At 33.4% G+C, this 11,019-nt stretch overlaps 2 long non-coding RNA genes across 2 annotated transcripts; one reads left to right on the forward strand and one right to left on the reverse strand.

The window, feature by feature from the left end:
* The first annotated feature begins 176 nt into the window (after positions 1–176).
* Positions 177–3,033, forward strand: LOC147565609 (uncharacterized). Its single transcript, XR_015230241.1, has 2 exons — positions 177–462; positions 2,473–3,033. It is a non-coding gene; the product is annotated as an uncharacterized LOC147565609 (long non-coding RNA).
* LOC147565610 (uncharacterized) lies at positions 3,002–4,991 on the reverse strand. The gene is made up of 2 exons (XR_015230242.1): positions 4,356–4,991; positions 3,002–3,072 (listed from the first exon to the last, which is right to left on the reverse strand). It is a non-coding gene; the product is annotated as an uncharacterized LOC147565610 (long non-coding RNA).
* Positions 4,992–11,019: the final 6,028 nt, after the last annotated feature.

Here is an 11,019-nt window from a genome sequence, read left to right on the forward strand (position 1 = left end):
GTTATCACAGTTTCAAAAGTGTTGTAATAGTTTCTGTAACACCCCTATTTTCTATATATATCAAATTAGGTGGGAATAGCAAAACTCTAGGTCAATTTGGGGTTGGGCCTAGTATGAAGAGTAAGTTAGTGTGGGCTTGAGCATCATAAAATAGAAGTGAGCTAGAAGGAAAACTAGGGCTGCTTGAGTTAATTATATAAAAAGGGGTCTAGAGCTCTTTTTGTAGATCTAGAACAAAACTTAGAGAGAGAAAGAGAAATGGTATTCTTTGGAGAAGATTTTGATGAATAAGTTGAAGAAATCTATGTATTGTTTATGCTATGGTTAGTATATATTCTTAATCTTCAACAAGCCACTTTTAATGAATGAAGAATGGATAAAGAAGAAAAGAGGTAGAGATGGAGTTCTCTAGAGAGAGAAAGAGGCATGATTGTGTTCTTGATGTCATCTAAGGCAAAAGAGGTAGATTTCTTATCTCCTAATTCTTTTGTAGGCTTTTTCAATTGATTCCATGATAGGTTTAGTATTGTTAATCACATAAAGTCCTATAAAGAATGATTGAATGATTTAGATATTAGTTCTATCTTAAATTCCATAAAATATCTATTTAGGACAATGTTTTGATCGAACTTCAAAATTAGATCTGGATTGATTGGTAACGAATCTAGGTGTCTATCTTATATGGTTGGAAAGGTCTGTTTGTCTACTTTCTAGTGGTTCAAACGGTGAGTTAATTGGAGTTCCGAGCAAGGAGTTACAATAGTTTTCGTACGAGGTGTCAGAGCAGTCCCTACTGTATTTCTGTCTAGATTAAAAGTAAATCTGGTATTGATTGGTAATGAATCTTGGTGTGTATCTTATATGGTTGGAAAGGTCTGTTTGTCTACTTTCTATTGGTTCAAACGGTTAGTTAATTGGAGTTCCGAGCGAGGAGTTATAATTGTTTTCGTATGAGGTGTCACAACAGTCCCTACTGTATTTCGGTCTAGATTAAAATTAGATCTGGTATTGATTGGTAATGAATCGCGGTGTGTATCTTATATGGTTGGAAAGCTCTGTTTGTCTACTTTCTAGTGGTTCAAACGGTGAGTTAATTGAAGTTCCGAGTGAGGAGTTATAATAGTTTTTGTACTAGGTGTCGATACAATCTCCAATGAGCGAATTGATTGAGATAATGCACATGGTTTCTATTCTTTAAGCAATGTTTCCTAGGTATATGATACCTCATATTGGTGAGTCTATATTTGTTAACTATTATTGTTATTTGTTTGATTGAGGTTGTGATCCACGTGGGGATATATTATGAGCATCATCCATTTTGACTTGCCATGTGTTGTTGGCTTGAATGGTTTGGTGAACTTCTTTGTAATTCTTTATTAGAGCCAATATTTGTGGTGTGATGTTATTATGATTGTATGATGCTATTATGTGTGTGATGTGATGGAGGGTTGAATGAGTTTATGTGGTTGGTTCGACCCTCTCTACCGAAGGTGATGTAGGTATGGAGCGTATGGGGTCGGCGCTAACACAATGGATGACCTTGTGGGCCACACTCTCATTCGACTTATGTTTGTTGTATGATGCTATTATGTGTGTGATGTGATGGAGGGTCGAATGAGTTTATGTGGTTGGTTCGACCCTCTCTACCGAAGGTGATGTAGGTATGGAGCGTATGGGGTCGGCGCTAACACAATGGATGACCTTGTGGGCCACACTCTCATTCGACTCATGTTTGCTGTATGATGTTATTATGTGTGTGATGTGATGGAGGGTTGTTTGAGTTTATGTGGTTGGTTCGACCTTCTCTACCGGTGGCGATGTAGGTATGGAGCGTATGGGGTCGGCGCTAACACAATGGATGACCTTGTGGGCCACACTCTCATTCAACTTATGTGTGTTGTATGATGCTATTATGTGTGTGATGATGGAGTTGATGGAGGGTTGTATGAGATTATGTGGTTGGTTCGACCCTCTCTACCGGATGTGATCGAGGTATGGAGCGTATGGGGTCGGCGCTAACACAATGGATGACCTTGTGGGCCACACTCTCATACAACTTGGACACTAACTTGTCATATCATTCGACGAGAGTTGGATGATTGTGTCTTTTGGCATAATGTTTTGTCGACTTGATTGTTAAGTTAGGGTTCTATAACGGTCTATCTTGGTGAATAGTGTGATCTTTTTATATCTATTGAAAAAGAGAAAGATTTATCATCCCGAGAGTTAATATTGGATTAGAATACGAGGACGTTGAAAGCCTAATAACCAAGAACATAAATTACTAATTTCTACATGCGTGTGGTAAATCTCGTTGTATTATGATTAGTTGTCACGTTAAATTTCAGATAACGCCAACAATGATTATGAATAAAATACTTCCTTGATTGGGGATTGAGCTTGCCTACCCGAGACTTAGGTTTGAGGAAATCTACTGCAGTTGGGTTTTAACCCAGCTATTTCATTTTTCAGGTATTGATTGTGCACTCATGGTAGGCGTCGCTCGTGGATCCAGTTTGAAGGTCTCAAATCTTCGATTTCAAGGCGGCTTGAGATTTGGGATTTGGGGCGCTACAGTTTCAAAAGTGTTGCCAACAGTTTAAAAATTGGGTTTTTTTACATTATTATTTTCGAGTGGGTTTTTTTTCGTATTTGGGCCCAAATCTTGGGCTTTTCTTACATAGGAAGATACGACTAAGTCAATGATTATCCTCTATGGGTCATGCCACGAGGCTATCATCGAGGTGGTGTCTCACCGCAAGTTTTTGCAGGTACCTCATCTCGAGTTACCATTACAGCAAGAAGATGTAATCAAATCAAAGGTTCCAAGATTATTTTTCTAAGGATATCCGATAAACTACTTCGCATCATCAGATCTACTTGTTTATTCTAATCGTCTAAACGTCCCACAAGCTCTAGCCTCGAGGTGATTCAATAAAACAATGTATAGGTTAAAAAGATCGTACCCGAGGGGTGTGTAAGAATACCTCCACATCCCACATTGATTAAGGAATATATTTGCTATTATATCTATATGGCATCTTCACTGGTTGCTAATTATTTTTATATAACCTCTTGTTAAATTAGAAAATGGTTGTTTAGGTCTAAAAAATTATTATAATAACTAAAAAAGCCTAGACTTTTTTCTATTAGGTAGAAGTTACCACAATATTATGTGTAATAATAGGTGAAGTTTAAAATAATATTGATAATTATTATTAAGGTCATTTTTTTTCTTTATCATTCCCACAATACCCTTACTTAATAAAACTCTCCCTCTCTCTCTCTAAAAACACATTTAGGTTTTTTTTTCTTTCTTCTACTCGTTCTTCTTCTTCTACTTGTTCTTCTTCTTCTTCTTCAAATCATCTTATTCTTCTTCGAATCATCTTCTTCTTCTTAGAATCATCTTCTTCTTGACTCGACCTAAGTTTGAGGTTCCTGTTCTTCATCTTCTTCATCCAAAGATGATGAGTTTGATGTTCCATATGGTGGTAAGAAGAAGAGAAATTTGATAATTATAATTGTAGCTGGTGTTTTGGATGTTGTTGTTTCATTGTTGTTAGGGTTTGCTATTTGGTGGTGGTTCTTCTTAAGATCAAGTCGTGGAGGTAAGGGTAGGGCAGGAACTGGTCAATTTGATAATCAATTAGAACAAGGGCATCAATCAATTCTCACTTTGCTTTCTTTATATAAGTCAATCTTTATACCTCTAAATCTCTTACTTGCTTTCGCACAAACTCTTCCTACTTTCATAATGTGATCAATATATGAACCAAGCGAACAGATATACGAGAGATATTTTACCCAATTCAAAGGTATGAACTATGAAGCCTCAAAAGTGAAAACAACTCAGTTTGCATTGTCGCACATGCAAACACATGTTTGCAAAATCGCAAATGCAAACACTTGTTTGCAATATCGCAAATGCAAACACTTGTTTGCAATATCGCAAATGCAAACACTTGTTTGAAAACGTTTGTTTGCAGAACAGATTGCTACAAACAGTTGTTTGCATATCAGATTGTGCAAACACGTGTTTGCAGAAAAACGTAAGCGAAAAAACACCGTATTTTTCTGGTTTTTTTTTTTTGAAAAAAAAGTATTGAAAGTGGATCTTGTTAGAAAGCTAATGAAAAATCATTTCTAAATACATAAATTTTATTGAAATCCGACATCTCAAACAAAAGTTATATCGATTTAAAGTTTAAAGAAAAATAAAAGAATTTAGTTACACAAAAAGACAAAAAAGGATAATTTAGTCTTTGTATACTTTTTGACCTGAATAATAATTTTCAAATGTTTTGTGCTTTTCTACTCATTTTCAATATTATTTTGACCTTTCTAGTTATTACCCCTTGTTAAATATGTATATAGAAATAAAAATAGACAAGAATAAGTAATTTGATGATCACTAAACTAATTCGGAATGACAATAACAAACAATTAAAATAGTTAGATTACAGTTCCCAAATTATGCATAGGTAAAGATCTCTTTGCCTCTAAACTTAACATTATTATTGCCATTTTCTCTCTCTTCTTCTTCTTCTTCTTCTTCTTCTTCATCTTCAGACTGATCAACTAAAATCCTATTAACTAAAATTCTTTCGAGTTCGATGGATCGACAAGGAACTTTAACAGCACCATTATGTTCGAAACCGAATTCTTCCGCCGATTGTTCTAACAATTTTTTAAACTCAGGATGAGTTAAATAACTTAATGCAATAACAAATCTCTTTGGCTTACCATCATCATTTGCCATTACTGCAAAATGACCTTCTTTGACATCTTTAGGAACTGAATTAGTTGAATCTTCATGTTCAAATTCACGTTTCTTTGACTTGTTTAGTAGTTTTTCTGCTACAACTTTAAGCTTTATTATACCATATTTCTTCCACCCATTTCTTCTTGATGAGTACTTTTGTGCCATTACTTAGTTCAATCTTGCTTTAGGGTTTCTCTTTTAGGAGTAATGATGAGAAAGTGTGCTCTTTGGTCTCCTTTCCACTCTCTATTTATAGTGTGAGAAAGTAGAGCAAAAAAAAAATACACTTGTCCAAATAGTAAAATTGTAGAGGAATATCATTGATTATATTTTTTTTAAAAGAATAATGCTAAGTGCATAAAGGATGTGACAATATTTGACTCACTGAGTCACTCACCTAAAAGAGCCGTCATAATCCTACTCAACCTTTAATCAGCAGGTTAAAGATTTAATTTGTCAAGAAGTATGAAATGAGATTCTCTTCCTATATGACACTATTGGGATCCTCAATTCAAAATTCTTCTTCAATGCAACACTCAAAAAACTCAAACATTTATTTTAGTTTTACTCTTGTTTTTTATCTTAATATATAAAATGATGATGTGGGCCAATTGATATACAACAATAAATGTTGAGATACTAGAAAACTCAACAATTGAGTTTTTCTTTTGAGTATCTCAATATTGATTGTTGCTATATCATATTAAGATACAAGTTGAGCGTTGCATTAGATAATATTTCTTGTTAAAAACTCAAGTCATCTTAGGTGTCAATTTGAGTTTTTCAAGTTGAGTGTTGCATTAGAGATGAACTCAATCTTAGAAATTCGAAGTGCCAGGTAGGATTTTTTGAATTTTTCTTAAAAAATCATCTCAAGTGCAAAACTCACTAGATCTTAAAGATGATGTGTTAAGGATGAAATACAGATATCTCGAGGACTCTATATTTCTAGAGTATCCTCTTGAGATTTCTCTAATTGTCCAACTAATCAATATTTAAATATTGACCAATAGAAATCAAGCTTTCGTATATTTCCAAAATAACTAATTATTTTTTTTACAAAAAATAACCATACCACGTAAGTAAAATAAAAATAAAGTTAGAGTTATTGCATTGGACACATACAAGAATTGAAAATCTCTATTTTCGCCACCTATGAACATCTCCAATGTAACACTTTACAAACTCTGAGTGCCACCGATGATTTTTAGAGTTTTTGCTTAAAAACTCACTCCAATGCAACACTCTATTTGGATCTTTAAGATGACAAGTCGATGGTGGAATAGAGATATCTCAAGAGGACACTCTATTTCTAGAGTGTCCTCTTGAGATATCTCTAAACGTCTAACTCATCAATATTTTATTTTCAACTAATAAAAATCGAGTCTTCTATATTTTCTAAATAACTAATTATTTATTTACAAAAATAACTATGTCACGTAGTAATTAAGATAAGTTTTGCATTGAAGACATACAAAAATCAAGGATCTTTATTTTCGACGCGTAGGAGTGAGAATCTCAATTAGAACTTGACACATAGGATAAATAGAGATGCTCTAAGAGCATCTCCAATGCAACAATCAATCTTAGAAACTCTGAGTGCCACATATGATTTGTAGAATTTCTTTTTAATAAACTCTTTCCAATGCAACACTCTATTTGGATCTCTAAGATGACATGTCGATGGTGGAATAGAGATATCTCCAGAGGACACTCTAGAAGTAGAGTGTCCTCTTGAGATATCTCTAATTATCCAACTCCTCAATAATTGATTTTCAATAAAAATCGAGTCTTCTACATTTTCTAAATAACTAATTATTTATTTACAAAAATAACTATGTCGCAGAAGTAAATAACATAAGTTCAAAATTTTGTATTGGTGAGAAAAAAAATTGAGGATCTCTATTTCCGCCACGTAGTAGTGGAATCTCAATTTGAGCTTGACACATAAGATGAATATAGATTTTTTTGAGTTTTGCATTGGAGATGCTCTAAGAGTGAGAATTTCAATTTGAACTCGACGACTATAGATTTTTTTGAATTTCGCATTGAAATGCTCTAAATGGACAAAAAAATCAGTTAAAATCATACTAAGTCAGATTAGTCATATCATTAAGAGTGACACAAAAACAAATATTATGAAAACTGAGAAGAGCCAATTCAACATTTAGGTGAGATTTTGGAACTACTTAAATAAGAAACAAGACTACTTTTTTTTTTTTTGTTGAACAAAGAAACAAGACTACTTAACAAGTGGAGTTAAACTAGTAGGATTGTACTTGGAAAGTGAACTTGAGGGTCGACCAAACCACGTGATTGGCTTTTAATTTCTACTACTGATACGTCCCTTATCGATTGTCACTTTTTGACATAGAGTTTTAAATATCCTACTAGATCTTTAAAATTAGATGTGACCATTGTTTCCAACACGAGATCAACAATCTAACCCAAATTATTAATATGATACAAAATTTCCCCAAAAATAACCACATGAATATCATAAAAAACGGATCTGAGGAAACTAAATGGACCCCTCCTAAACGAGGTTGGTTAAAAATCAACGTTGATGCATCTTTCTTGAATGTCCATGAAATTACAGGTACTAGTCTTATTATTCATGACTCCGACTCTAAATTTATAGAAGCTCATACCTCCCTTGAGAGGAGCAGAACTAGCGAAGAAGGGGAGGCTATAGCAATTCTTAATGGCCTGAGGTGGGCGATCGAACATAATTATAAACACATCATCATCGAAAGCGATAATAACAATATAATCCAGAACATCAAGAACAATAAACACACTGTTCAATGGCAATCATACACCCACATTAAGAGGATCAATGAAATCAAAAGCCAGTTAGATAGGGTCTCTTTCAATTTCACTTGCAGGAAATATAATGCTGCGGCGGATAAGCTTGCTAAGAGGGCGCGTAAGAAGCATAAAACGGAATCCTGGAGCAGAATACCGTTCTTTATTTTGAAGTTATATTGTAATGGCATTCTTATTAATTAATAATATTCCACACCTTAACAAAAAAAAAAAAAAAAAAAATACTAGATCTTTAAAAGAAGAGTTATTTTTTGATTTGCCCTCTACGCAGTATGGCCAATTTTTGTGTCTAGACTCTTAAGCTATGTGAAATACCAAGATGGTGGTCTTTTTGTTTTTTTCTGTCAATTTCACTCTAAACAAAAGACTCTTCCAAATAAATAGAATACTTGAATCTAGAACAAATCTAGTCCTGCAAAAGCAGGAAACTAATAATATGATTCATGCATTTCTTTTTTATACAATAACATACTAATAATGTGGTAAAAATGAAATAATCTTTTTTATGTTTTTGAATTGTCAGTTCGCGAATTTTGATCTTTAGTGTTGAAGATTAAACCACTTACCACTCCAACCAAGAGTTGTTGGCAAAATGAAATAACCTTGTTCTTCAACTAAGAATAAGTGACACTTATAATACGTGGTAGCTTGACTGTTTGGCCTATTATTGTGCACTTAGTCTGTTAATTTGAGAGTTACAATTGGACTTGCCGAGTACATGAAATCAACTAAGGTATAAATAAATGCTATGCACAAATATATTTTCATGCTCCTAGAATGCCTAAGGGTCTTTATATGATCTAAAATGAACAAACTTCTTACAAAACATATTTTGTTCGAGTTAAAATTAAATTTTCTCTAAAAATAAATAAATTCTTTTACAATAGTAATTCTTCCACAAAAAGTAATTTTGATACACCTCAAGTGAGTAAAAAGAAAATGTGTTCCAACATATGTAATATTTGCTCCCACTAATAGTGATTCCCGAAAATGTTAAATCTACAAACCTAAAATGAACAAACTTTGTACAAAACATATTTTGCTCGAGTGAAAAATAAATTTATTTAAAAAATAAAATTCTGGTCATAATAGAAATTCTTACAAGAAAAAAGAAATTTGATACACCTTGCAAAACATATTTTGTTCTAGTAAAAAGAAATTTTGTTTCGGCAGGAATTAAAATAGGGTGTCCAATTGGTCAGTCTACCAATTGGTCAGTCTAAGGCTTACCCTGATGTCTCGGCCGAAAAAGCAAATGGGACCTTAATGGTATTATTTTTTATTTGTAAGGTTATAACGGGCAAAACACATAAAGAACTAAAAACGTATATACTTTTAAGATTGGACCTCAAATCCTTTATGAGTTTTATTTCGGATTATAAACCTATATAACTCCTACAGTTTATTCAGTTTATATATTATTTGCTTACGATATATTAATCACACACTGAAGGTAATAAAACTTGGAATCCATGCAGAAAAGAAGGAGCCTCCTGTATTTGTTTTGCTATGATGACAATTAATGGTAATAAACACCAATTCTAAGATATAAAAAGTCTTCTCTTTTCTCAACAAAAAGAAAACAAGTCTTCTCTTTATGTAATTGTAGTTTATCATTTCCTCTTTTCTAATAATAAAAACAATGCTAAAGAGATAATAATGGTCAAGTACAGTACCATAGACGTACCCTACTGGCCTATTCACGCTTTTATGTTTGTTTAAAGGCAGGTGCAATTGTGACAATACTAATGAACATTAAATGATTGATAAACAAAAGAGGCAACATGGAAGCAACTAGGGTAGTTGTCCATTTGTGACTTTGTTGGTATCTTAGATTGAACTGTCTATTCTTTCATTACTCGTAAGGGTTGGATCTATCTTCCAACTATCTTCTTTCCGTGTTTTTGTGTTGGTAACATGTAAGTATGTAACTTGAACGACTAATTTTGTAAGAAAATATATTCAAATTTGCGATCATCCAATTCAAAACTAACAAGCAGTCAAACATCTCAGATTACGATTTGAGCCAAACATGCTACGTCACGTATACCATTTTCTGAGTTTAGTGCACATATTTTTCTTTTCGGATAACGTAGAGCACACCTAACTCTAGGTATGTGCCATATGGTCATCAAATCCAAATTTAATTTTGTTTTGATGAACATGGTTGTGGCCATTTATTACTCAATAAGATTAACAATGAAGCTCACTACAAAAAAATGGGTTATTAGACGGAACATTACCGACGACTTTTTTAAAACCGTCGCTAATGTATGTTTTTGTCGACGGTTTTTAAAAAAACCGTAGGTCATGTACTATGTAATAACGGTTTAGAACAAAACCGTCGGCCAAAACCCTAATTAACGACGGAATTACTACAGAGCACAAAAGAGAACTAAATTTTCGCGTCAAAGTATTAACGACGGCTTAGAAAACCGTCGTCTATAACATTAGTAACGGCGTGGGAAAATAAAATTCCGTCGGTACGAGAAAACAATTCCCGCGAAAACTTTATGGCAACCCGCGATTTCCCAAAATCTGAACCCACTTCTAAAATTTCCCAAAATTTCCCTCTCTCTCCACGGACACCCAAACCCGCCTTTCTCCACAAACTTCCTAAAGTTCCCAAAAACCTTTCCGTTCCTTCTCCGTCTCCATCTCCACTGAAGAAGCTGCTCACCTTCTCCATCAAAGAAGTTGCCCTCCATCTCCATCTTGATATCAGGTTAGTCCCCTCTTTAACTTCTTATTGAATGTCTTAGGGTTATGATTTCTATCTCCATTCCCATCAATCCTATTCTTTGATTATGGTTATGATTTCCATCTCCATCTCCATCAATCATATTATTGGACTAGGGTTTTGATTTCCCACATAGAGAGTTCGATCAAACCCTTTATGTTTTATTCATAAATACTACATTTTTTAATACAGGTCAAGTCTCATTAGGAAATCTCTAATTGAATTAGGGTTTTTCTTTTGCAAAGTTTGTATTATGAAAGGATAACTTTTTATTTCATGTTTGAGGTAATTGTGAACTTTTTAGGGTTTGATCTAAACTGTTCTACTAGGTTTCCTGGTTTTGATTTGTAGTTGGCTTTGGAAATAATTTCATTGGTCTGTAATATCTTTTAAAATTGATGGTACTGGTAAATGTTCTATATAATACTAGATTTTTTAATACTAGATCAAGTCTCATTAGGAAATGTCTTATTGAATTAGGGTTTTTCTTTTGTAAAGTTTGTATTATGAAAGGAGTAATTTTATATTTCATGCTTGAGGTAATTGTGAACTTTTTAGGGTTTGATCTAATACGTTCTACTAGGTTTCCTGGTTTTGATTTGTAGTTGGCTTAGGAGATAATTTCATTCTAGTAATATCTTTTAAAATTGATAGTAATGGTAAACTTTCTATGTAATCCGTCAAT

Source organism: Eschscholzia californica, unplaced genomic scaffold (assembly GCF_041429995.1).
Source record: "Eschscholzia californica isolate CP2 unplaced genomic scaffold, dmEscCali1.0.p SCAF_1, whole genome shotgun sequence".
NCBI lineage: Eukaryota > Viridiplantae > Streptophyta > Magnoliopsida > Ranunculales > Papaveraceae > Eschscholzia > Eschscholzia californica.